Source organism: Amblyomma maculatum, chromosome 9, assembly GCF_055883805.1.
Source record: "Amblyomma maculatum isolate TAMU_Amacu chromosome 9, ASM5588380v1, whole genome shotgun sequence".
NCBI classification, from domain to species: domain Eukaryota; kingdom Metazoa; phylum Arthropoda; class Arachnida; order Ixodida; family Ixodidae; genus Amblyomma; species Amblyomma maculatum.
The window spans coordinates 128009075-128036795 of record NC_139352.1 but is presented as its reverse complement, the minus strand read 5'-3'; the positions used below and the strand labels follow the sequence as shown (position 1 = coordinate 128036795).

The following is a 27721-nucleotide window of genomic DNA, read 5'->3' as shown; positions in this document are numbered from 1 at the left end:
TCCTATATTCCATCCATCCATCCACGCTGAGCATCTCTTTTTGAGAAAATGGTTATTCGGTGCGCATTTTTTCTATAAGATCCGTATTGCGAAGATGTCTAGGCATGCGAAGCAAGTTATTGCAAACGTGTATGCTCGGAATAGAGCCCGTTTCCGCAGGAACCTTTTGGCCACAAAACGAGCGCGTAGCGATGAGCCTCCTTTTTTTCTTGCAGACTACTTGCGTAGCTTTCGCTGCGTTGCACCTCATGTATGAAACGGAGTATAGAAGGAACATGCGTCGGAGCCTCAAGAAACTACGACTAATTGATTTTATCATCTAAACAGTGCGTGCGATACCGGATATAGCACATGATATCGATAAACTAAACATAATTCCCATGAAATTACTTGCAATAGTTACCTGCGCAAAATTATTTGGAGAGAGCGCCGACCGAAGCTCAGACATAGGGCTGGAAAGCAAAGCTATGCGATTTCCACAGAGACTTCGTAGTTGAGGAAAAAAGTCTTCCTGATTTGGGGTTCGAATCCACTACCACCACATATCTGAGGCAATTGTCATACTAAATGAGCCAATCAAAACATTCTAGCTGATCGGATGCCCTGGCCAGATTGAAATGACGAAGAATTCGAAGTAAGAATGATCTTTCTCCGTATTTTAGGGCAATCCACCAACGTAAAAATTTTAAGCGGGCAGTGACTAGTTATCATTCATTAAAAGAAACTCTCTGGGAACGCTACAAACGCACTCGGAGCCTACCATCATGATTGCAATGTCCGAATGTCCGCAGCAGTCCAGAGCCATAAACGCGCAGCAACAATTCGAACGCAACAATAACACACTCAGAACTGTGCCATAAAATGTGCTTCGCGCGATGCAGCAAAGCCACACCCATAGTGCTCCTTGTACCGGTATGAGCGATGCGTGTACTCGTTCCCGCTCTCGATTTCCGCACTGCTTCGTCGAAGCTTGCGCGATAGTAATATAATTCGGGAAAGCTGTTCAAGGCTCCTCTAAACGACGCAGGAGCATTGCGAGTGTTACAAAAAGCCGCGGTTTTATAGGGCTTATAATCCATGAAAATTGCAGTATGAAAGATATGAGTCGGGATCATCAGACGCAAGCGTGCGGACGAATCATATATAGTAACATCAGTGACGTAACATCCAGATCAACAAGGAATAGTTCATACATCCAATAAGCTTCAACAAATTGTTTATGTATTTGAGGACAGCACCAAATACAGAGCACGCAAATCTATGCAAAGCAGTAAACCGGATTAAAAATACCAATCAATCAATCAATTAAACAATCAATCCATCAAATAAAATCAGTCAATCCAATCAATCGGCCAAGTGACTTGCACTAAGGGAACAGTGTATGCGACCCAGTGTGTTACATCTGTTGTGGTTCGTTATTTGCGTCTGGGCCCGTCATTTCCTAGCCGCTGCGCATGCGTCGTTGACTGTGGCAGTGACGCTAGAACGCACTGCTGGCGGCCTTGTAGTCCTTTGCGCAGACAAGTGGCCTTGATCCAGTGGGAGACAAAAGGTGCCGACAACAAAAGGTGTCAAGCGGCTGTCAAGAACCGCCGCTACGCGGAGGGCAGGCAGGGCGCTCCGATTGCCGCCAACGAGGCAGAGGTAAAGCCGATCGAAGGCTTCGCTGTAGCCCTGGGGAAGGGTGTAGCAATAAAGGGTGTGATGTCGTGTAACGACAAACGAGGAATGTGTTTCATGGCTCTGTTAGCCTTCTTGGACATTTGTGCATGGGCTGGTACGCCGTGAATTACAAAGAACTCAGATTTTGACGCTCACACGGAACCGCCAGCAACAGATTTTCTTCCTTCGTCCTCCCCGTTTCTTAACCCTGCGCTTAAAGGTAAAGCGGGGAAGATAAGCGGGGAGAGTAATTTGTAACGACTACGTTCAAGCTTCGTATTTTTGTCCTTCTAATTTTGGTTGCTGGGACTTTGATGTCGTGGACTGTAACTAACCTGCGCTTAAAAGTAAAGCGGGGAAGATAAGCGGGGAGAGTAATTTGTAACGACCACGTTCAAGCATCGCATTTTTGTCCTGCTAATTTTGATTGCTGGGACTTGTGACGTCATGGACTGTAACTAAACATGCGACGGCATTGCTTGACTCCTATATCGAAGTTGGAGGACAAAAAACAAAAGGAAGCTAAAGAACGAGCATACCGTGAAGGATCATTACAAAAAGCAGTCCCCGTTTCTTGAGGTGCAGGTTCTGGAAACTAAGCTGGTATATGATAATTTTGGACAGGCACCCTTCAGGAAATAGAATAACCAACAATAGTGAAAAAGGGAAGTAGTGAGGATGGAACTGTGCACTTGTGAAGGTTTCAGAAATACCTCAGTAAACCAACCGCCACAGCTTTCATACCAGCCAACTAGCAGTTGTTTCGTCACCTGCCTTTCTATGTTGGAAGTGCTGCCGGGTTATGTCTCCCATTGGGTGCGAGCTCCTTCCTAGCATGGTGTGGGCTTCTATGGGGTGAAGTGTTTGAAATGTGGTTCAACCGCGCTTTGTGTATTGACAACACCTTGTGCCATGATGCCCCCCGGCGAGAGCACCGGTTGAGGCACTAAAATTAATAATGATCTTTACCCGACGGTAACAGCCATATTCTGTGCTGGACATGTTTAGACACAAACACCACAAATTCAGCCACACGTAAACGGTATTTTGGGCTCGTTTTTCTGTGTTTCAATTCTAAGGACTTTGTGACTATGTTTGTGACTATGGTCCGGATGTGATTCACGCCTTGTTTAGAGCTTATAACCTTGACTAAAGTCAGCATTCATCTCAAAAAAGGCAAGGTTGAAATAATATTAGCACTAGTTCTTTGGAAGCTGCCTTTCTTAGCAAAATATAACAAAGGAAAATTTTACAATTTAACGTTCAATGTCTAGGTATATCTCCCGCTCAATATAAGTGCGTAAAAAAGTAAGATTCAGACAGGAAAAATAACTTTCTGCACAAGTTTCAGAGATGATGACACGGTGATAAAAATATATTCTGTTAGCAGTCAGTCATTCGCTTTATCCTATTAAAATTTTCTGTAGCGTGTGCAAATCAACCAGCCTCCAATACTCTCACGCTCTTCTGAGGCTTGAAACTAAGGCAGTTTCTACGCAGCTACAGCCGCAACGCGTGCCAACTGACGTGCGTTTTGCAACGCTCTATACTAGTTTCGCAATGAGGTGGCTAGAAGTGAGGCGCTGATGTATTTGGCTGATGTATTTCAGAAACATACTAGAAAAGTTGGATGAACTTGGTTACTGCTTCGTTAAAACCTCTTGCGGGATCTGCACTGCCATGCTGTCCATTTCTCTGCCCACAAAGGCATCGTTCAGTTTCCTCATTACTCGTCTCCTTATTTGCATACTTTTTCATTTTTTCTTCTCTGCCTTCTTCTCCTGTTTCTCGTTTTCTCAACATTTTTCCTTTGTTCTCTCATGGCTCGAATGAAAAAGGTCTCGTCGTACCTATGTTCGAATCTGACGGTGAAACGTCGCGACTTGTCCCCATCACGCAACTTGTCACCTGCTTGCATCATGGATCGTTATAAACGCAACATTCCGTTACACAGCCCTTTTCTCTCATAAGACATATTTCCTTACATTTAGGTCATCGCATTTCCTCTAGAATCGTGCTCAAGGACGACTCCTCGCTCTTATTTTATTCAGAGAAAAAAAATGCGAAGCCAGTGTTGTATAGTGAAAGCTGTCCTGAACGTGCAAAATTCTGCGCCTTTTATTTTTTATGAACGCCAATTAGCTTTGCGCCACAGATTAGCACACATGCATTGATAAGTGTTATTGATCTTATATTACGCAAAATACAAGAGTTTTGGCACTTGGGATATTTAGGAAATAATTATTTTAGGAACAGGCTGCACAGAGGGCAAAATGCGACGTTGTGATGTTCAGGAGCGATTAAATTACATGTTGTGCGCATAATGTAGAATTCAACATTATACTCTTACTTTCCCCTTCACTAAAAGCTAGTGCGAAGCTGGAAAATGGAAGCACAGGCTGCCAAACAGCGCGCAGGAAACATCAAAAGGCTCTGAGGAGACGAAAACATCGCCGGTGACATCAAAGTCGAGGTGCTCCCAAAGGCGTCCACTCCAGTAGTGAGAAAAGTTGGAAAGAATGTGAAAGGCGCGGATCGCATAGGATGCCTTGCGAACCTAACCATCACAATGTCGGGTAGGCATAAACCGGTGCTTGTACGACACATTCTCACAATGGAACTAGCTCTGTTCGATTTAGTCTATACAACTAGGTTGAAAACGTTATGTTTACGCACGTGCAATGATGGAAACAAGTCGGCTATTCCTTCAGCACGTTCGAGCGTAAGAAAAGCAATTATGACAGTAAAACAGAGAAGACGCTGGGATCAAAGCACGAAGCTCTGAAACATCGAATAAAAAGGCTCAACGCAAGGTGAGGCTGCGGGGACTTAGTAGGCCAAGGAGTAAAACAATGCCGAGCTTTGTTTGAGCGGTCTCTGCCAATGAACTAGACAAGCAGTACTTGCCCAGATTTGGGAATCAATTTCTGGGCAGTTTAAGACAGTGACAGAAATAAAGACGACATACAAGAGACATCTACTAGTGTCACGCGCGGGTGTTCCTTGTCTTCGTTTGTGCTTGTCTTTAAAACTGCGAAGAAAATAATTCCAAGAAAGCCGTTACAAGCTAGCGAAACTCGAAGTTTGAACGAAGTAGCCCTGGTGTACAGGTGGCGCCAAAAATAAGGCAAACGAAGTTTTGCGAAAACGTTCATTCCTTTTCAGTCCAAAGCGTAATGGGTAATATTCATTGGTGAACAGTGTAACTTGCGCAATTAAAGTTCGACTGCATAACTGCATACACGCACTAAAATTAAACCTATTTTCGCCGACACTGCCTTATATATATTTACTCTTGAGAGCACCTTGCACGAAGCCAACTGTTTGTGTATTAATCCAAGGAAGATTAATTTAAAAACGTCGGATCTTCTCATCTATATGGGACAAAAGCTGACATTTTTATGGTTTACATTTCAATAAATTTTATTCTGCTAATCGTGAGCCGGCATTTGCACATTTCTTGATCATAATTCCAGGTCGGTATGAAATAAATTGGCAGTAGTTTGTTTTCAGAGTTAACAGAAAATTGGCGGCGGATGCAAAATGCGCGTTACATTTGGAAGCGGGGAACTTCTAGTTATGTGTGTTTAACTTTCATGCACACATACACTGGTATTTCGGTTAAACAAAAATACATTAACATTACTGCATTAGAATTGTTACCGCTTGACCGTATTCAGTGGAGAGATATCATGTGCTTAGATTCCTGATTTGTTTAACCGGATTCAAGATGAACTTTTTGTAGTTATTTAATGAAGCGCATTAGAGCGGTAGTTGAAAACTTATTTCGAGAGCTTTCCCAAAATTGGTTCTGCATGCTGAATATATCGAATGGGATTACAATTTTGACTGTGCAGTTTGGAAATGTTCACAAACTTTGTTTATATACTTTCGATATTTCTTTCAATTGTTTATAGACTTTAGATATTGAACGTGATTACAATTTTGACTGCGCAATTCGGAAATGCTCACAAACATTGTTTATAGACTTTCGGCATTTATTTCGATCGTTTATAGATATTAAATACTTCTTTCGTATGATATTCGGAATTTATTTCGTTTCTTAATAATCCAGCGTAAAGTTTTACAGGAGATTCCTGACGGTGCCAGGTCATGCAGAAGTATTCTCTGTATGGTGGTATTCCGTCAAAACATCCTTTGATTCAGTTCCAAGTTTTCACTATATAATATTGTTACGATGCGGCAAGCCGATGAAGAAAGACGACAGAACATGACCGATGGTGATGGTAGATGACGTTTAATGAAATGTTGCCGGGCTTAGAACGAGCGCTCCTGTCCGCGCCACTGCCCGCTTCTTCTTTCTTGATCGTCCGTAACATGACCCGGGGCCACCGAGCGATCGTCCTGATCGTGGACGAGGAAGTTTACCGATGTTGATGATTCCATGACATGACGATGGGTGTGTCTGGATGCTTGAAGAAGAAGAGGAAGAAAGAATAGAACGGCTTGCCGGCACGATGATTCCCGGCGAACCTTTGCCTAGGACACTCTCGGGCCACACGTTCCTACGACTCGATGGCGGAGGCCAAGGCATGCACTGCATGGCATAGGCAGGGGAGGATGTCTTGAAGTGTAGCGGTGTCTTGGATCGTGGGGTCTTTGGTCGGCACAGCTGGTCAGTGGCGTCACACATGGTCGTTCGGGTCTCTTGTGTCTTGTGGTCATGTGTGGCCCGTCTCGGGTCAGTCTCTCCTTCGTCGTGTCTTGTGGTCGGGGCGTGGGGACGGGGGGACGGGGGGACGAGGCGGAGGAACGGCAAGGTCTTGCTGGGTCCGGCAGGCTGGGGAACATCCATGCAGCGCCTCCTGACCTTTCGCCGACGGCGCAAGAAGTCGCAGGGCGCCGACGTCCGGGCCAAGATGAGGGGGTGATGATGAGGTACTCCGTACCTCCAACCAAATGTTACGAAGCGGCAAGCCGATGAAAACAGGAGAACAGAGGACAGAGAGATGGTCGATGACAGTGAGATTACGTTTAACGAAATGTTGCCGGGCCTAGCGCGAGCGCTCCTGTCCGCGCCACTGCCCGCTTCTTCTTTCTTGATCGTCCCTAACAATATTATCATTATGAACAGTTTAAACTAGGTGCCCGAAACACCTCCAAAACCTGGTCACTCATTAATCATGTCAGAGGCGTTAATAGAACTAGAAGGGTCTGTGAGATGATTTTGTGTGATCGCCAGGAAATGGCTGAATTATTCAACAAACATTTTGCACGTGTATCACAGTCTCATTCATCCTTGACATACGACAAATATTCTCTGACAAATACCATATCGGCGTCTGCCTGTTACCACACCTGTCGGCAATACACCTGACACGCATAATGTTAAGTTTTAAACGTAATAAACCCCCTGGTCATAACGGTATTTCAGTATCTTTGCTTCAAATAAAATTTGAAGTTCTTGAGAATATCCTTATCGTCATCCTTAACGGAGTCTTAGAGACCACTGCAATACCGAGTATGTTAACAACTCCAATTGTGAAACGTGTGTATATGGGTGGCAATAAAGAGAACTTTGAGAATTATAGCCCTATTTCAATTTTACCCATACTTTCCCAAATTATAGAACGAGTTTTGCTTTAATGCATGATAGCATTTTTGAAAAAAAAAAAAGAAAAGTTGTGTTCTATCGGACCGGTAGTTTGGTTTTATTGAAGGCCGCGGTATGCTTTTTCTCCTCGAAGAATTCTCGAATGAATTGAATGCGGCTTTTGATCACAATCTATTCGCTTGCTGCCTATTTTTAGATATTACCAATGCTTTCGAAACGGTGAACCGCGAAATATTGTTGTAAAAACTGTATCTGCTTGGATTTAGGGAGCCATTCCACGACCTTTTGAACAGTTAGTTACAAGATCAATCGCAAGTCGTAGCTCTGGATATAAGCGTAGGCGTTAGCAGCCGAGAGAGTTGGAAAGCAGGAGTACCACATGGGTCCCTTCTTTCACCGTTACGTTTCGTTTTATTTATTATTGAGTCCGCGTCTGGAATTTCCAACTCCACAATCTTTCAGTGAGTTGACGATACGGTTCTACTAACAAAGCACATTTCGTACAAAACAGCCGTTTCTTTACTACAAGAAAATATTTGTAATGCAATGAATTGGTTTTCTTCGAATGACTTTTTCATAACCCAACAGAAAACTAATCTGGTATGTTTTAGAAATCTCTGAAAGACAACACTGTTGAATGAATCTGCCTTTTTTTTTTTCGCACCGTAGTTGCGATAAAGGTTGTCATTGTACTCCAGTGGAAAGTATTTACTGTATAAAATAACTAGACACATATTTGTAGCAGATTACAATTCACGGCGTGGTTATTGTTTATAGTTAAATCTTTTCTTCCTTTTGCGGTAAAAAAAAAAAGTCATGCACGAACTTGCACACAGTGTTGTAAGGTATGGCATCGCATTGTTCGCATATTGTTCTCAAAGATGGCATGACCGCGTGAAGTCTCTTTTGAAAAGCATGTTGAAAAGTATTGCCTATGATCTTTCCTCTCCCTCTTTCGCAAACGTATTTAATTTCCTCCATCTTCCATCATTTCAGTGCTTATATAAACAAACAGTTCTTCTCTTCTGCCTTCCAGATTAAATCAGTCCCTACTAGGGATCATGTAACTAGTCATCTACTGCAGAAGCAGGTTGTACATCAGGGTCTACCGGAAAAACAGAAATGCGGAATTCTTTTTTAACGAAGCGCACTTCACGGGGCGTAGATTCTCGCGAGCGTCAATCATCAAACATCACGCAAACATAATGCAAGATATCATCAAACCTCGATGCAAATTTACCGGAGAGATTACCAAGGCGAAGGGAATCGTTCATGCAGGTAGTTCATGCGCGAGCACATCTTCTATTCCTTGAAACGTGTGGACGTTCCTTCAGCTTTTTATAAAGAACAAAGAGCCAGCGAATGCCAATTGTGATTAGAGGTGCCGGAGGTCCGTATCTTAACCGGCCTTGCTTGCGTATGTTGTGGTGTTGTGCACCATATTTACTCCGACACGCTCCTGAAGAAAATTTGGTTGTCAGTTCTGCGCCTGTTTAATCTTCCTGTCTTTGTTTATTCCTGGTGCACTGATCCTTAATTAATACCGGGGCACTAGATAAGGAGCAGCACATCAGGAAAGGGAAAATCCAGATTAGGGACGTAGTGCTTCTCAAAACTTTCTTGAAGAAGAGGAGGTGCCACCCTGCGTGTGACTTTCTGAAAGAGCTTAGTGCAGCGCTCAAAGTTCAAGAAGTCTGCATTTCGCATAGCTAGTGCACGATCACAGAAGCCTCATAAGCTGCGTTGTGGTTCATACAATTGTCGCTATTGTGTATCCTTATGCAGTATTAAATATAATTTAAAAATACATTTTTCTGCACTAGCAAAGCTTGTAAACTATGCGCAAACGTCTTAACAATTTTTATATATAGGCTTACTTAAACGAAGGTTGTTTCCTGCCGCTGAACCGAAGTTTGTGCCAAAGAACCAGCGAGGCCTGCAACAGCGTCTCCATTTCGCGGCGTTGCCTGTCTGCGATTAACATGAATAATTACAACGAGAGCTTTAGCTTTAAGCCCCCCCCCCCCCCCCTCTCTCTCTCTCTCTCCTTCCGTTTCCTGCCCATGCAACGAAGCAGGCTGATATGATCTATCTTCATACTCCTGGCTTCCTTAAGAACGCGGGCGCCTGGTCTGTCCCCGGGTGTATATTGCATCATTATGACTGCACTCTGCTCGTACCTCTGTGTTTAGCAGGCACTAGAAACGAACTTCCTTCGATTTAATGATAGCCTCGCTTCTCTCTAACATTGTAGCTTTTAGTCGACCCATTGTCTTGATTCTTTATTACCTAAAATGCGTTTGTTGTGTCCTTTACAACGTCCTTCGCAACTTGCTTCACGTCAGGTTTTCCCCAGCATGTTTTACTGCACCGAGGTTTTCAAGCGATGAGCGGCGCGTCGTCCGTGTCTTGAGAAGCACGTCAAAATAAATTTTTCGCTTCGCTCCTAACCTTGCGCCACCCAGCATAGTTTCTTCTCAGCCTTAGGGAAGCATACGGAAAAGGCTGAATAACTGCACCAAGGTGAGTTAATGTTTACACGTCAGACATTGTTGCGGTCGCAATTCGTCACATGAACACCGGTCTCAGCTCCCTTCCTTCACCTGCTTAATTCGTGCGCGGGCCGAAACTTCTGCCAAATGCATCTGTGTGAGACTGATAATGCAGATCGATTACGTTTTCTGCGTAAACAAGAAAGGTTCCTATAAATCACTACAGCAGTGACTATAATAGAGCTTATTTCTATGATAAGAACTATTTGTCACTGCTGCCGTTTAAGTTTTCATGCTGTCACTATTGCTCATTCCTCTATTCTCTGCAGTCTGTGTGCGCGTCATCTGAACTCGCATGACCCTAAAAATACCTTTGTGCCACCGTACTAGACAATAAAAGGTAAGAATGACCGCTAAATACATTTACATGCGCTTCAGCGAGAGGTGACACAAAATTGACCCGTCACAGAATAACTGCGTTACAAGTGGTCGATCCCTATTCATAATCCTACGTGGCTCCAGCGGAGAAGCTGCGGAAAGCTAATCCTGCCTATAATCTGCTCAAACCAGTTAGAAAGTCGAAAGAGCAAATCCAGGGGCTCTCGAGAATTAGTAACATACACACAAAAAAAAAAATGAAATGCATGTCTTCTTTGCCGCAAGCGAGGCACTAATTTAAAACCTGACATGGTCTGTATGTTTCAGACCGCTGTTTTGTAACGCTAACAGCCCAACAGTTATAGCGCAGTCATAACACTCATGGTGATATTAGTGCGTTTAGTTGCTAGTTTATCTGAGAAGCTTCCATTGAAACCCGCACTCGCGGATTTCAGAGGTATTATAGTACGGAGCCGCGTGACGGGAAAACATGTGAGCCAGTGAAACGAAGCGGTAAGGTTGCCCAAGTCCTGAGCGCTGAAATACCATTTGCATGTGGGAAAAGCTTTAGAACTGAGTTTTGTCACGGTGTTCGGGTTTAACAATAGCGTTTATTGTTTTTGCATTTTGCGACGCATTGTCATTGTATGGTCAACCGCAGTGCCTGCTTTGCCATTATGCATAGCACTTTCACAATGGTACAGCTAGGCATTGAAGTATTGAGTTATTTATTTCGTTTGCAAGACAGGTAGTCATTGCAGCATTTGTATACTGTAGGGAAGATCATAAGGACCACCTCTTTGAGCCAAATGCACAACAGTTTAAAGTTTGCAAAACCACTGTCATGGAAACTACAGAACAGATGAAGCTCATAGTTGGCGCGGAATAGGTATTTCTGCGGTAGTCCAGTAGCGGTGACATCGCTGTAGTCAGCCCATTGCTCTCCGTCTGTGCCCACGAGAGTAACTCATCACAGCGCGACTTTCAGTTTTAATAAACATCCGGGTAGCTATCGCGCTCTAATCGTAATAGCCGCTGGGGAGAATGCGAGCGCGAAAAGTGCAGGCACTTCGGCATGATCGGAGGTAGCGAGTCAAACTTTCCATTCCAGTTGCATGGGTGAAACAATGACTAATCGGACCGGTCTGGTGGAAGCGGAGAAAGTGGTGCCACTCACCGGCCAGTGACGTCGAACGTGAGCAACAGGCGAAGACGTCACACCGCGAGAGCCGTCTCGCTCGCGATTGAACGGAGCGCACTGACGGCACGGTGGCGGCGGCGGCATCGCACTCGGCGCCAGCGTCGAAATGTAAAAGAAAAAAAAAAAAAGTCTGACGACTCAAACGCCAGCGCCATCGTTCGGCGCGCGCCGGACGCGCGTCTCTACCGTTAAGCTGCTTCTGTCGTCTGCTCCTGTCGTGTGCAACCACCGTGCCGGCGCACGCCAGTCGTCTGCTCTGCTGCAGCGGGCGTCGCCTGCTTACGTTGTCTACCGCTACCGCCGATGCTGTTCGCGTGCTCCTGTCCGCGTCGCCTGGTAACGCTGTCTACCACCGTTGCATGGTTCCGCGATCAGCTACCGCTGTTATTTACAACTGTCTGCCACTGTGGTCTTCTAACGTCAGGTGCTATCGTATGCTAATGCCGTCTGCTCACGTCATGAGCAAGCGCCCTGTGCTAACGTCGTGCGTTAGCGCCGTCAGCAAATTTTGGCTGCTGGCGTCTGCCCCGTTCATCCGGCGTAGTTGCATGCGTTAGCGTAACATAGCGCGCTGATATGTTCTACGATATGTTGCTATCACATTTAAAATCTGTCAGAGTTGGAGTTAAGGGTCCTGTACTAGTATTTGTGGTCCGCTCTTGACGTCGTCTGCTGATGTATGCTAACGTAGGCGGTTTGCGCAGCCTTTATAAGTGGTCGGCTAGCGTTTGTATTGTTTATCTGCTCCAGAGTGTTCCACCCTCTCATTGCGCCGTCTGCTTTTTTCGGCAGCGCAAAGGCGTTCGGGTGCGTTGACTTCCATCAGGGCTTTCTAGGTTTTCTTTTTCTTTTTGCGCCGTCTGTCAAGGACGCAAAGCCGGATTACATCTGGCCTCCGGCGATAACCTTAAGTATTTGAAACTCTTCAGTTCATCAGCTTTTCTTGGTACAGCTTGTTTGGCAGCACAAAAAGACGAACAAAAGAAAACAAACAAAAACATTGCGTTTATAACAGTGACTGAAAGCAAGATATGAATGAATACTGTCCCAGCTTAAAACTGCATAAATAATTGGTTTTCTATATATGATTTAACGTCTGAAAGCGATGGAGGCTATGAGAAACGCCGTACTGAAAGCTCCTGAAATTTCGACCACCTGGAGTCTTTCTTTACCTTACACTGATGGGTGCCTTGCTTTTCGCCTCCATTGAAATGCGTTCGCCGGGACCGGGATTCGATCCCGCATGCTTACGTGTACCAGTGGGGCACGTTAAAGAACCTTAGGTGGTCGAAATTTTCGGAGCTCTCCACTACGGCGTCTCTAATAGCCTGAGTCGCTTTGGCTCGTGAAACCCCACAAATCAAACCAAACCTTTACGTGAACACAAGACGAGTATTTAAAATTCGGAGGCTGAGAGTAACCCCAGAGTAGGAGCGCTGAAGAATTTGGTCCATACATTTGGCAGCGGACAGTGTGAAGCTGCTGTTAACTCAATGGCCTTACTCTAGTCTAAACTTGAATTGCAAAAACATAAATAAATAAATAAATATAACACTTATCATTCATGACTTTATATTGAATTTTTTCGGCTGTGCCAGGATGGCTTTTCTGTATGCCAATTTATGGCGACGGCGATGATAGTGGTTGTCCTAATCATCTTTACATCGGTTGGGGATCGTTAAGAGGGATGATGACGTGGCCGATTAAAGCGTGCATTTATTGTGAGTCATGTTGACAGTAATTGTACAAGAACGCGAGAAGCATTTCGCACATTTTCGAAATTTGAAAGACTTGACTCTTTTAATACAACTCAGCTGGAGATCACAAATACTTAACTCAAGGGTAATTTTTAGCAGATTGTGTTTTGTTTGTTCTTCATCAATTTTTCTACGATCTCATTTAACGTTCTCAGCCGGTAACATGCTCTTCTCTCTGTTTTTACTTTATGCACTGAGAGTGCTTCACAAGCTTAAACTTATTCTGAGCAACACGTGCTGACTCGACGACCTTGAGATCGAGCTTGAATTTCATTATGACGATGTAATCGCTTTCCGAGCACTCCTTCGTAAAAACAGAGTCCTCATGTTGCCATGGTAACCTGGTCTGCACTCGACTAGAGAAGCTAATTTAATTACCTGCTAATTAGGAGCAAGGGTTGATACCCTAGAACTCCTCTAATTATCGCTAGCATCAAGTGCCCTGGGGGCTCGGAAGGACATGGCATGCATGTTCCAAACTGAAAAGCAAAGGCAGCGAAAATAAGTAAGATATATTCAGCCAGAAATATACCGTCTTTGCCTTGTCATAAGTCACGCTCAGTTTCGATGCTCTGTTTGGTCCGGTCCACCCCAGCAACGAGGGCTTTAAAGAACAAAAACACAAACACAAGAAAACATAAATTGATTCTTCCTTTTAATAATTCTTTTTGAGGTTTGTTAATTACTTCTTATGCGGCGTCAGGGATGATACAAAGCATGCATTTTCAATAACCTCGCTCTTTTGAATAAGCAGTACCCAAAGGCAAGAAAGAAAATAAATAAATGGAGGGAAAGAAAACAGTAGTGACAACAGCCCTGGTATTACCATTAGTTTCGTATTGAAACCAGATTTATAGGGCAAGCTTGTTATTGCTAGAATTTTCAGTGGATGCTTGGTCCTTGTATTTAGTAGTCCGATGTGTGGGCTACAAAGCAGAGGTGATGTTGCCATAGCAAATCATGTACGACTAACTATTTCTTGCGAAAATTCCATAGAAAGATATCAAGGTAAAGCTTTTGAAGAAAGCAGCATACGTATACGTATGGGCGTCTATATTGTTCATCCCTTTTTATCATCGCACTGTTTATTTGTTGCAAAACTTCGATGTAGGATGGCATTCTCCACGCATGATTTTAGATATTTTCGTTCACAAGCATTTTTTAGCATGAGACCAGTTAAGTGACTTACTCCATGCTACATTGACGGTGTTCTGAAAGACAACCAAATGCCAAGGCGCAAACCTACTTTATGTCATGAGATGAGGATGGATCGGTGTTGCCCTTAGATCGCTACTCCCGCAAGTGACAGCCATCATGTTCATTCTTATTATTGTTTTTAGAAACCACTACAACATCGTCCATGTTGTTTAATAAAATGAAGGGACTTCGAAATAGCTGGAGTTGTTAAGAATAACACTATTAATTCGTCCCAAAAGCGACTGAGTTGCAGTTCTACTTTGTTTGGTGTGCACTCTGCGTGAAAACATTTATCTATAATATGCAGCACTAACAAAGCTGCTGCTGCCCCGACTCTGTGACGATAAACTTAGCTGCTTTGGTCCTAGTCGCGGGTTAGATTCTCAGCTGCAGAAGCTACCCTCTGTAGAAGTGCAAGAGCTCCTGTGCAAGCGAAATTACCGTGTACGTTGAATACCCGCAGAGGGCCTAAATCTTTTCGGAACTGTTCCGCGACTGTGGGCGCTTCATAGTCAACAATGGCTCACCGGCACGTAAGCCCCTATTAATTATTCACTCGCCCACAGTGGCATCGTTACTATCCACGAGAGTTCGTTAGTGTTTGCTCCGAAGCAAGAGCATACGCACCAAGCGTGCCAGTAACTTCAGAAGATAGTCACGCGGGAACGAGCTCTTGGTGGTAAACAGGACAACGCCCGTGTTGCATTTGCTTAACTTGCATTCAGTTTTTTCTCTTTTTTTTTTTTTATCTTCGAGCCTGCAAAGGAAACATAAATCTTCAAATCATGCGTTACTTCGTGTCGTGCGCTCCCGGGACTCGAAGGCGACAATAATTGCTGCAGCAAACACACGAAATGGGTTGGGAACCATGAGGAGGTTGTACACATTGCCCGTTTGGTAATTGCGCTTTATTGACGATGTTGCACAACGGATGTGAACAGGGACTATTAGCATCTTGCATAAATGAGCGTACATTTCGGCCAAATCTGATTTATGATAGGGCTTACTTTTCTTTTATTTGGCAATGGTAAATAAATTTCTTATTAACAGTGTGGTGTACGTTTTTTGTAGTTTATCTTTCCCTAGTAAGATCAAGTATGAAAAATAAAGACATGTTTGCATTAGCATTAATTGAATTCATGTTGTTCAATAAAGTGGTTGGAAACTTGAACGAAAAGGGGTGTGTTGACGAAGATTATGCCTTCGCGACTGTTTGTTCGAAGGGCACAGCACTTTTCGAGATATAATGCGATGGTAGAAGGAGTAAGACAGCATATCTATATAAATGAAGTAGTGAGGGCAAGTCAAGTTTTGCGGAAACTTTGAGAAGACTATATTTGTGGCGTTTAACAGGAACTGTCGAACTGTGCATGACGACTTACAGACAGCCTTCAAATCGAATGTATTTTATAGATGAACCTCTCAAATGCCAATACTAACTTATGGAGCAGAAGGTAACAATCACGGTTTCAAGTTAAGCTGAGGAGAGCGTAGCTAAATATGCATGACGTTACTTAATTGAGGAAGAGTTAGACAATATGGTTAGATTATATTTTGATATATAGATAGAAATAGCCCAACCCCGAGTGCGTACCAAAATGTCGCCTTTAAACTTTCTCCTGAGCCCTCGCTGAGGTAATAGACAGCCATAAAAAATGGGGTGCGTTTTTGATAACTGGGAGCAAGGTATGGAATTCTATAAGATACTTCCAAAAACATATAGACGACAATGGCCTAGTTTTTTGATGTGTATCAATATCTCGCTTTTAAAGTGCCCTGCACCAGAACCAAGTAATTAAGACTCCTACAGCAAACTAAACCTGTGAGCTATTGGGGAAAAACACCAAACCAAAACTTTGAGATCACTGCGGTAACCCGCTTGGAGAAATGCGAAGGCATACCTATTATTAATTTTCTTATCACTAATTTCGTTATCACTGATATATTTTATCTCTAATTCCTCTATCACTTATGTTCTTATCATTCATTTTCTTCTCACTAATTTTCTTATTACTAGCCTTCTTATCAACAATCTTCTTACCACTAACTTCTTTATAACTAATTTTTATATTACTGATGTCTTTTTGCTAATTTTCTTATCACTAAGTCCCTTACCACTGTGCTCCTCATAATAATTCATTTTACTAATTAATTATCACTAATTATTCATGTTATCTCTACCTTTGTTTCCATTTTCATTCATTACGTTATCACACGTACCACTACCACTAATACATTTGGCTCCACTTTTTGCGGACACATTTTGACCTCTGGTTTTGGCGGCGCAACATAAGTCTATTAGGGCTCTCGCCTTAAAATTATAAACGTCTTGAAAACGATCCATAGATGTGTTGATCGTCTCGGTACACTCTTGCAATGCGCAAATAAGGAAATGACGTTGATAAACTAACTGCTTTGCTTGGTCCCATTTTTCGAGTATGGGAAAAGAAAATATGAGGGCGGATGACAGAACTGGCACGAAGATTGAGACATGCCTGAAAACGATGAACTTCTGTACGTTTTGCGGTATGGGAGCCTGCATGATGGCTTCGATATGTTGCGTTGTCGGATACAGACCCTCGCGATCAATCCGGGGTACTCTATAGGAAACTACTGCCTCGTGAAATTTGCATCTGTCTAGTCCGAGCTTTTTTCCATGCTCCCGGAAATTCCACAACACAAGAACTAATGTGTTTCTGCCCCCGTGATTTTAAGGGAGTAGAAAGTAATACGTCGTCAAGGTAAGCCTGTATACCTGATTTGCATTGCAATGCTGCACCTCTTTTTTTTTCGCTGAAAAATAGCGGACGCGGAAGGCATTTGAAATGGAAGCGGTTGTAGCATAACAACCGGGGATGCATACCAGTGATGTAAAGCTTTTTCGACTGGTTAAAGCATGTATTTATTTATGATACGTTATTTATTTACGACAATTCGACTGGTTATCGAGAAGAATTTCATCATAGGTGCCACGCAGGGGAAACGTGATGAATCAGATTCAGAGTAACAATAAAAAATGGGAGAAGGGCTGGCGCACGCACAGGTAGGCATAATCATAACAATAATAGGCGGTCCCGGGAGGACGCACACGCATCAACAAGTCACCGCCGTATATTGCCTTGGCTAACAAACTTGCTCGACAAGCGTTGACAGACTGTTGCTGCGTATAAGCTAACACTTTTACTGCATAAATGAACTACTCGGTCTGAATAATCGCCTTTCATGTCTTTTTAAAAAAACTATATATTGCCGCGAACTGTTTAAATCTTTATTTGTTCCTGTTCGACAGCCGCTTGCATGTGGCCTTATCATTGTGATTCTGGCGCGCTTATCAATTCTGTATCCCGTGTTTGTTCATGCTCGTTGTCGTGATACGACGCGTTATCATTTTCTTTGTCGCGAACGATGCACCGAGATCTATCTCGAAGATTCCGATCACTCGCGTATGTTTCTACAATGTTCCAGATTGTATGAGGGTTGAAATATGGGTAAGTTGGTACATTGTCTTAGAGAATAATAACCAGCCAAGGGACGAGGACGAAGAAAGACGATGTACACACCGTAGCTTGACTAACAGCAGTGCTTTATTGAAACAATAACATTTCCCAAGAAACCTTGCAAGGCATGCGCAGCTCGACGTCCAACAAACTGCATAAAAGCGACAAAAAAAAAAGCAAAAAAACAGCAAAAACAGCAGAGAGCATCAGAACTCTTTGTCACACATCAGCGGAGCTAATTTGTCTCGCCATTGTAGGGATTGCGGTTGTTATCCGCTGCTTTCAAATGTCACGTTTCTTGGTAGGGGCAAGGGTAAGGGAGTTCTCGAAGCTTATCACATAAGTATGCAAGGAGATAATTGTATTGGCACAGCATCCATATTGTTGATGCAGAAAGAAAAGTTTTTTATCTCAAAGACCCTAGGGCCTTGGCTATCTCCGAAGCGTTGCTGTTTTTTGTCACTTTTATGCTGTGTGTTGGACGTCGAGCTGCGCATGCCTTGCAAGGTTTCTTGGGAAACGCTATTATTTCATTAAAGCACAGTTGTTAGTCCAGCTACCGTGTGTACAACGTCTTTCTTCGTCCTCGTCCCTTGGCTGGTCATTATTCTCCAGGTTGTGCTAGTAGCAGTTTGCTACGTTATCTAGATTGTTCTGAGCAGCCTTTAAATTGAGCGTTGACGAGTGCGACGCGCATTCTTTGTTCGAGGATCGACGAGCACGTTTGTTGATATCGCCGCCGCCGCGTTGCTTAGTTCTTTTGCGGGCGCAAGTCAGCCCAATAAAGAGTTTCTTCAGTGCAATCACCGAATCTCCACTTGTATCATCGACCTTTTCATCACCACGTGACAATATCTAATTGGTCTCAATTTGTACAAGTGGGCGATCAACGGTGTCCTGAGGCCCTGTTTACCAGAGTAATTGTAAATAATTGGTGCATAGGAAGGGAAAGGCGCACTATCTGTCACATTTTTTTTTCTGTGGACACCTGAACCGCGCCATATGTGAAGAAAAAAGGTGTGAGTGAAAGTGCTAGGAGAGAAAGAGGAGCCGCAGGGGGAGCTGCAGAGTAATTTCGACTGCCTGGGGGTTTTTAACGTGCGCTGACATCGCACAGCACACGGGCGCCTTGCTTTTCGCCTCCATCGAAAAGCTGCCGCCGAGGCCGAGATTCGATTCCGCGTTCTTTGGAACAGTAGTCGAGCGCCGCAACCCCTGTGCCACCCCGGCGAAAGCTTTGCTGGCCTCGTCGAACCTTGCTAATCGGCGCCGGGAATTTTTCCTCAGGCGCTTTGCGAGGAGCAGGCGCTGATCTCCTTCGCATGTGTGGCGCGAGCAGCCGGGGACACTCGTTTCTTCTGCTGCTGCTTCGCTTCTTATACTTCGCACAATTGCCATGACTTCTTCGTCACACACCTAGAAAAATTCACCCTCACCGGTTTTATCCCCGCACCGGTTTTTTTAGGATTTTATCTTATTAGTACCTATTGTCTAACGTGTTCTATTATTGTGTCGCTTCGCGGTTCTTTACAGTGCTTCATATGCGAAAAATTGAATGCCCGTTAGAGTGTTGCAGTGCGTATGTTTTCCATTTTTTGTGTTTCTGATGTTTTTCATTTTGTATAACGGTCCCATCAACTCACCCACTCCTGTAAGAGCCTACCAAGGCTTACAGTATGCTTAAATAAATAAAAAAAAATATCTCCACAATATACAACATTACCTGACACAATGGCACACAGCCTACCGTATCCCTCCACTGCCATCGCTTCCCATCTGGCATGTCTCCTGGGAAATTCTTCTTCAAAATGGCCTTGACACCTGCGTACCGTCTAGGCGTGGCTGTAGTGTCCTTTAGGCTCGGAGACAGGTGAATTAATACCACAGCAAAACCGTGACTGATCATGCTTATTCGAGCTTCTCTTCTGTAAACTACGTTCAAGCCTATATGACTATTACCTGGCTTACTAACACTGCATAACAGATCGTAATAAAGCTTTCGCTTACCTAACCGGGTCTTGCCGAGCTAAGCCGCAGCAATTTTTTTTTGTTAACAATTTTCCTGGCGCTGCTTCAATTTGCGTCATGTTTCAATATACAGATGCCAAAAGTTCTTTTGTCAACTAATACATCTTTTCTTACGACAGTGGATGTCCTTAGGATCGGCACCGTGCATATTATGAGCTGGTATTTAAATAATTTAACCTCAATAATTCAGAAAACCGCAAAAGTTGTCTGTTTCCATTATCCGCATCAAACGTTTGCTTCAGTGGAGCCGCTGTTTTTGCATTCCTTGGTTGCGACTGCATTCCATTTCTTCTTCTGATAATATGAAATATGTAGGGATGTTCGTCGACAGTGACATATCTTGGAAGTGACTTTTAACCTTCCTTTGCAACAAAACGCAACGAGACCAGATCCTCTCTGCCCTACAAACACTTAAGTCATCCATCCGCACATTTTTGGTCTTCTCAGATACGCAGTTACTTCTCAGATATGCAGTATGTATGAAAAATCGGCAGGCGTAGGAAAAAGTACCGACGCACACTCGATCCGGCTGCGTTGAGTGACATGCTAGCTCTAAGTAGTAATATGAGGTCACACATAAAGGAATCTAAATTTAAGTTTTATAACGATACATTGGAAAAATTTCTACGAGAATCACCTCAAAAGTTTTGGAGACACTTGGCAGTACCAAAGAAAAAAGTCGCGGAGATAAGCTCACAGAGCGGACCTATAAGTGAAAAGACTGAAATGTGCGATCTTTTCAATACATACTTCGCAAGTGTTTTCAGTGAAGACGATAACAAGCCAGCGGATACTAGGTTCGCTGCTGAAACACGCGCAATTGACGACATAAGCTTATCGATAGAAGGCGTACTGAATTCATTGTTGAGCCTAAAAACATCAAAATCAATTGGCCCTGATGATATTCCTAATCTGTTTTTGAAGCGATACGCAGAATGGTCAGCTAGATACCTCGTACTAGTGTTTAGGAATAGGAAGTCACTATCAACAAGCACGGTTCCCGATGATTGGAAAACTAGCAAAATAGTTCCTATTCTCAAGACTGGTGATTCAAAAACGGTCAGTAATTATCGTCCCATCGCACTAACGTCAACCTGTTGTAAGCTTCTAGAGCACATTGTCTCAAAGCACATTCGACAATACTTAACAGATATTGAATTCTTGAATGGGTGTCAGCATGGTTTTTGACAGGGCATGCCAACGGTTACACAATTAATAGAAACTTTGCATGATTTTAGCGAAATCATTGACCATAAAGGGCAAATTGACATAATATTCCTAGACTTTAGGAAAGCCTTCGATCAGGTAAATCATAGAAAACTTTTAAGCAAATTTCAATCAGTACTCAAAAACTCAAATATAGTTCGTTGGCTGGAAAGTTTTCTTGTGGGCCGCAGGCAATTTGTAAGTATTGACGGGAGCGCATCCCAAGTGTGTGACGTGACATCGGGAGTGCCACAGGGCTCGGTACTCGGACCGTTATTGTTTCTTGTTTACATAAACGACCTCATTGAAGATTCAGAAATCAAGGCCAGATTATTTGCAGACGATTGCATTATTTATACTAATGTTAATTCAGTTGAAGATTACGGTTACACAATTAATAGAAACTTTGCATGATTTTAGCGAAATCATTGACCATAAAGGGCAAATTGACATAATATTCCTAGGCTTTAGGAAAGCCTTCGATCAGGTAAATCATAGAAAACTTTTAAGCAAATTTCAATCAGTACTCAAAAACTCAAATATAGTTCGTTGGCTGGAAAGTTTTCTTGTGGGCCGCAGGCAATTTGTAAGTATTGACGGGAGCGCATCCCAAGTGTGTGACGTGACATCGGGAGTGCCACAGGGCTCGGTACTCGGACCGTTATTGTTTCTTGTTTACATAAACGACCTCATTGAAGATTCAGAAATCAAGGCCAGATTATTTGCAGACGATTGCATTATTTATACTAATGTTAATTCAGTTGAAGATCAAGTTAAGCTTAATGGTTACCTGCTCAACATTAGCGAATGGTGTAGAAAGTGACAAATGTCTTTAAACCCCAGTAAAACAGTATGTATGACAATCACACACAAACATCAGCCACTCGAATTTGACTACTCATTACAAGAAAACAAACTTAATCGAGTAACAGAATATACATACCTGGGAGTGACAATTACTTCAGACCTGCGTTGGAACACTCACGTACATAACATTGTTGCTAAAGCAAATAAAAGATTAGGATTCATTAGGCGGTCACTTAAGCATGCTACACAGGATACTAAACTTACGGCTTATAAGATGCTCGTACGCCCGATAATGGAATATGCGTGTGAGGTGTGGGATCCATACACTCAAACACTTGCAGCTGAACTGGAGCGAGTGCAGCGACGTGCACTTCGCTTTATCTATTCTCGCTTCCGAAGACAAGATCAGGTAACCCCACTTTACACTTTAGCAAACTTGCGCCCTCTTCAATGTCGCCGGAAACAAAAGACTCATTCTTTTCTATAAGATTACGAACAACATGGTACATATCGATAAGCAGCAATGCATAAGCGAAACTAATTCACGTATCACTCGGGGTAAACATTGCAGACACGTAAAAGAACAAAAGTTTTCTAAGCACTGCTACAAGCATTCCTTCTTCCTGTCCACAGCGAGAGAATGGAACAGACTGCCAGAGAATGTGGTGCTCGCATCGGGCGTTGATGTGTTCTCTGCCGGAGTTCGTGATTGTTGGTATAGTGCCTGATATAATGCGCCTTGCATTTGTGTTGGGCATGGTGTTTTCACATTGTTTTCTGTTTCGTTGCAGCGATATTTTTGCGCATTTTTATTTGTTGCTTAGAGGTCAGTTCCATTTTTGATATGTTAAAACTTGGCACCGACTGTATGGTGCTGGTGTTTTGTTTGTCGTGTTCCGCCTTTGTAATCTGTACCCTGTATCGCTCCTATCTTGGTCCTGACTGGACTGATAGTATCTCTAATAAGTAAACAAATAAATAAATAAATAAATAAATAAATAAATAAATAAATAAATAAATAAATAAATAAATAAATAAATAAATAAATAAATAAATAAATAAATACTCTATTTTATCATTGCTCCTTGACGTGGTGGTTGAAACTAAACTTAATTCTCAAACACATTATACACGTCATGCCATGCAAAGAGACATTCCGCCGTATAGTCTTATTTTCTATTTTGAAGCTTCCTTCATTTGGCGCTTTGTTTCTTCAAAGTGGTGTGCGCGTTCATTTTCGGCGCAGTGATGTTTTGACTACCCAAGTGCCTGTAGGTTCTTTTCACCACCAGCCTCGGTATGATGTCACTCGTGGAGACACTCATTAGGACCGTTCGGTTAGAAATCACTATGCAGGTACCATCAGTTTTAACTCTGCAAGATACTGTTTTGCTCGGCCCCTATCCTCGCTGGTCAACGTAATGAGCTACTGAGGAGCGCGAACACGAAAACAAGGGACAAGAAACAAGAAAGCCACAGTACATGCGCTGACTCACAACTAAGCCTAAGCCGTTTACTCCAAGGCCCAGAAAAACAAACATGAAGAAAACGAAACATTCACGTGAAAAACCCCTGGGTTCACCTGCTGCATAAAAATTACTTTAAAAAATCACTTAAAAAAGACACCTCTTTGCTTGAAAGAGCAAGAGACGGCTTTGTCCGTTGAAATAAAATACGCTTCCACTATCTCTCTCGTTATCTTCTCTTTGTGGCGATATAAAATCTTAACACTGTCAAACTTAGGAGTGCACTTCTTCTTCTCCTTCTTCATTATTTCACATGACTGGCAATGGGATACTAGAAACGTTTTGTCCTTTCCAATTTCCTAAGTTTGACAGTGTTAAGATTTTATATCGCCACAAACAAAAGATAACGAGAGAGATAGTGGAAGCGTATTTTATTTCAACGGACAATAAGTGTGTCAGCAAGCCGTCTCTTGCTCTTTCAAGCAAAGAGGTGTCTTTTTTAAGTGACTTTTTAAAGTAATTTTTATGCAGCAGGTGAACCCAGGGGTTTTTCACGTGACTGTTTCGTTTTCTTCATGTTTGTTTTTCTGGGCCTTGGAGTAAACGGCTTAGGCTTAGTTGTGAGTCAGCGCATGTACTGTGGCTTTCTTGTTTCTTGTCCCTTGTTTTCGTGTTCGCGCTGTTTATATCAATAATGAATAAGTACCAACTCGCCCAACAAAGTATCTTGGTGAGCTACTGAGGGTCTCACACTGCAATTCATTGATTCCACAATTACTGCCATTCACTGCTTTCTTTTTTTTCCCTTAGGGCATAGCCGCAGGTTAATTCGCTCCGCTTGACCTCGTCCCTCTCCCTGCTTTTCAAGGTTTAATTTTGTCCTGACCTCCCGCGTCACCACGCAATCCATAGACCAAAGGTTACTCATTAGTTACGCTTTACCTTAGTAGTGCACTTCTAGCTTTCAGTACCACCTTTCTTCACTGTCTTAGGTAATGGCATCAGTAATGGGGGATAAATCGACGAAACGAATTCTTCGTTCCGACACCGTAGTTGTATTGGCCGAAACGATAACACACCAAGTAGAGCTTGTAAAATTCCTTCCGGTAATTCTTCTCAGTTCTGTGGTCCATCTAATCTTCAGGTTTGAACATCGGAATTTCACTCCTGGCACAGTTTAACTTGCCAAGAGAAATAAAAGAAGCAGACATCACTAGGGACAAAAGGAAAAGACAAAAAGAAAAATCGGGCTATCTTTGTGCTAAGTTCAGATACTACTCAAGAACAGACCGGTAAATTGCTGCCCAAAGCGGCATTCCCATCACAAGCGTCGGTTTATCATTCAGAAGTTTCGGTCAACCAAATTGTATCTGCTAGCGTCGTATCGCATACGGCTGCTTTGCACATGTCATATGACTTATTGCGATGTTGTGGAACGACAGGAAAATAAAATGATTTCCGACAATCTTTTACAGATTCGTCATTTCATTTTTGAGCTGTACATGGTTATATATGTATTTATGTCAATATATAACTCAACTTACGAATTACATGCCATTGTTGCACTACTTAAGAAGGCTCTCGAATGGGCAACCTTATGAGCCATTGCGCAGTGCAGCGGCCACCCGTGCTTGGGATGAAACGATAGCCCGACACCAGATTGGAGCTATGCATGTGACAATACATTTTCCTGTTCTTGCACATTTTTGCGAGAGACGATTTTTGAGTATGGTTGCGATGTTTTCGGTGTGCAGTGGTACTTTTGAAATAAGTGAGAAGGCGTTTTACAAGGAGTTATTTATAAAAGAAAAGTAATAAAGATAAGTTGCCAGCAAAAGTGGGTCGGCACCATACCGCGAACCAGTTCGGAACTGTTTCTCCTTTTTATTCCGGTTCGGGTTCCCAAGATGGAGGAAAAAATTCGGCTTCGGTTCCTGCTCTGGTTCGACACTCTGCTGGTGTGTGCCCATTTATAGCTCCATGTAACTTTTCCTCCCTCCTCCATTGCTGGGTACAAGCGTGTGGTCTTGGGCTGACCTGTAGGAATCGAGTGTAACGATTTGATGCATAAACGCGTCGTAGTGATTATTATTATTATTATTATTATTATTATTATTATTATTATTAACATTACTATTATTATTATTATTATTATTATTATTATTATTATTATTATTATTATTATTATTATTATTATTATTATTATTATTATTATTATTATTATTATTATTATTATTGCCGGAAGTGTATTTTTGCGCGATCTTGTTCGTGGGGCAATATGCATGATTTAGTTTCTGATGACGTATTCCTGTAGACGATCCTGATACACTCGTCAGCTTTAAGCTTATCCTTCACGCGTATGATGCCATACCATCGTTAATGGCTCCTGCTTGCAAACTGTCCTGCGGGTACTTCTTCGCGTACGTGGACGTTCCGACACGAGCCATTCTTAATTTTACTTACAACATCAGCGTTCCTTAATAACGAAGAAAGAACGTTTCGGTCTATAACATTTTGCCCGTCTCGCGTACTATGGCAGTATGTAGTTTGAACAACTGAGAGTCGATTGCAATGCATCAACGCAGTCTTCGCACCTTGCTGCTTTTCGTTGCCAGACATCAGTCATGCCCCACCGCAAGGCAATCAGTTTTCTCTCACGTGTCAACGTGTCACGTGTCACGCTTTGTCAACCTAGAAGAGATATCAAAGCAATCTGATGAACCAACGAAAAACCGAGCCGACTTAGAAGACTACACCAAGGGCAAACCGTAAACGGCAGAAACGTTCCGTGCTCTTTCCTCATACACTTCGCCTTCGCGTCTTTTTACACCAGGCCATAAATATATACCCTGGCACCCATGCTGTTGCGAGCAAAGCCGCTGGGAGTGATCGGCTGTGTTCAAACAACACTCGCTGCAGTCGTGCCTGGCGAGGTAATTAGCGATATTGCTTCGTTCTCTTGCTGTCGTGTCCGGAGCGAGGATGTTGTACTTTAGGCTTTGAATTAACCTTCCTCGCGAGGAGACACTTCGTATTGAGGGTATTTTTCTTCTGGTTAATACCTTGCAAATGTCTTTTTTTGTTTGTTTTGGCGGCTGCAAGCAAGAGCCTTGAAGTAAGTGCATTTAATCTAACGAATCATGGCTCCACGGATAACGTCATCATGGGCTCTAGCGCACTTTAATTTTGATACTTTCTGCCCAAATATATTGGAGAGGCACGGGACACAGTGTGGTTCAGAGAATGAAGTGGAATTATTGGTATCTCAGTGGAAATTAGACAATGGAAGGAAACCTAAAAGGAATGTGTAATACAGACAGAATTGTGATGTAATCCGCTCTGTATTTCAGATAACCCACTACAAGGATGACTGCCTACACTGCCATGTTCTGTTTCTATGCAGATACATTGACCGTTTTCAATAAACAAGCTTTAATTCACTCGCTTCGTTGTCGTTGTCTTTCGCGCCCTGGATAGGACGGCAATACCGAGAGAACAACGCTTACAAGCGTGACGTTCTGTGCAAGTCTCATACTAGGAGGAGTGTTGAGTGACCGCGACGTGGACGCACATTGCAGCAAAGCCACTGTACGCTTGAGGTGCTACCGGCATCTTGGCTGCCACCCTGCTTTTACTTCTTCGGGAAAGATTTGGGGGAGGCTTCATTTTTTAGCGTATGACGTGCAGCGTTCACGACTCCCTAGTACCGAAGTCAATGTACATTGACTTTGGTACTCTCCTAATTACTAATCCCTCTTTTTTGTTCCTCGAATATTTTCTACACTTTACCATACATAGAATTGTGTGCCACAGGCCCCCCGGACCACATTTAAAGCCCAGCTTAAGGCCGATGTGTATACGAGCGAAACACAGGAAAAGACACGATGAAAACACACAAACAGGTACACACAAGCGCTGCGCCGTCTTCGTCGTGTTTTCTCGTGTGTTGCGCTGGTATGTATAATATGAAGCACCAACTCGCTCGCACCTTTGCCCTGCCGCTTAACCAAGTCTTCTGAATGTGCCTGGGTGCATAGCGGTAGCTTGTCTGAATCTGAATGTAAATGCTATGGAAGACTCATTCTAATCTCGCCGTCTAATCTGAAACGAGCGCCCCGAGCGTGTGTCATAACCTTCAAGATAGGCATGTTTCCTCGTCAGTAAAATAGCAATATGAAAGTCATCATCATCATCATCATCAGCCGGACTATACCCACTACAGGGTGAAGGCCTCTCCTATATTCCTCCAATTAATCCGATCCTGTGCTCGCTGCCTTCACTTGACCCTGCGAACTTCTTAATCTCATCCACCCACCTGACTTTCTGCCACCCCTTGCTACGTTTTCCTTCCCTTAGAATCTATTTTGTTACCCTAAGTGACCATCGGCCGTCCTTTTGCACTACATTCCCCGCCAATGCCCATTTCTTCTGCTGGATTTCCATTAGAATGTCAGT

General features: G+C 43.1%; 1 protein-coding gene and 1 long non-coding RNA gene across 2 annotated transcripts in view; one reads left to right on the top strand and one right to left on the bottom strand.

The window, feature by feature from the left end:
• The window catches only part of LOC146180358 (beta-1,3-galactosyltransferase 5-like), a 277397-nt gene extending 266007 nt beyond the window's left edge, over nucleotides 1-11390 (bottom strand). Inside the window, exon 1 of the mRNA XM_084579552.1 lies at nucleotides 11285-11390. The gene's annotated coding sequence lies outside the window, so the exon portion shown is untranslated. The remainder of the gene's footprint in view (nucleotides 1-11284) is intronic.
• Nucleotides 11391-11517: 127 nt separating this feature from the next.
• LOC146180357 (uncharacterized) lies at nucleotides 11518-26696 on the top strand. The gene is made up of 3 exons (XR_014700976.1): nucleotides 11518-11644; nucleotides 26100-26199; nucleotides 26617-26696. It is a non-coding gene; the product is annotated as an uncharacterized LOC146180357 (long non-coding RNA).
• The last annotated feature ends 1025 nt before the right edge of the window (nucleotides 26697-27721 follow it).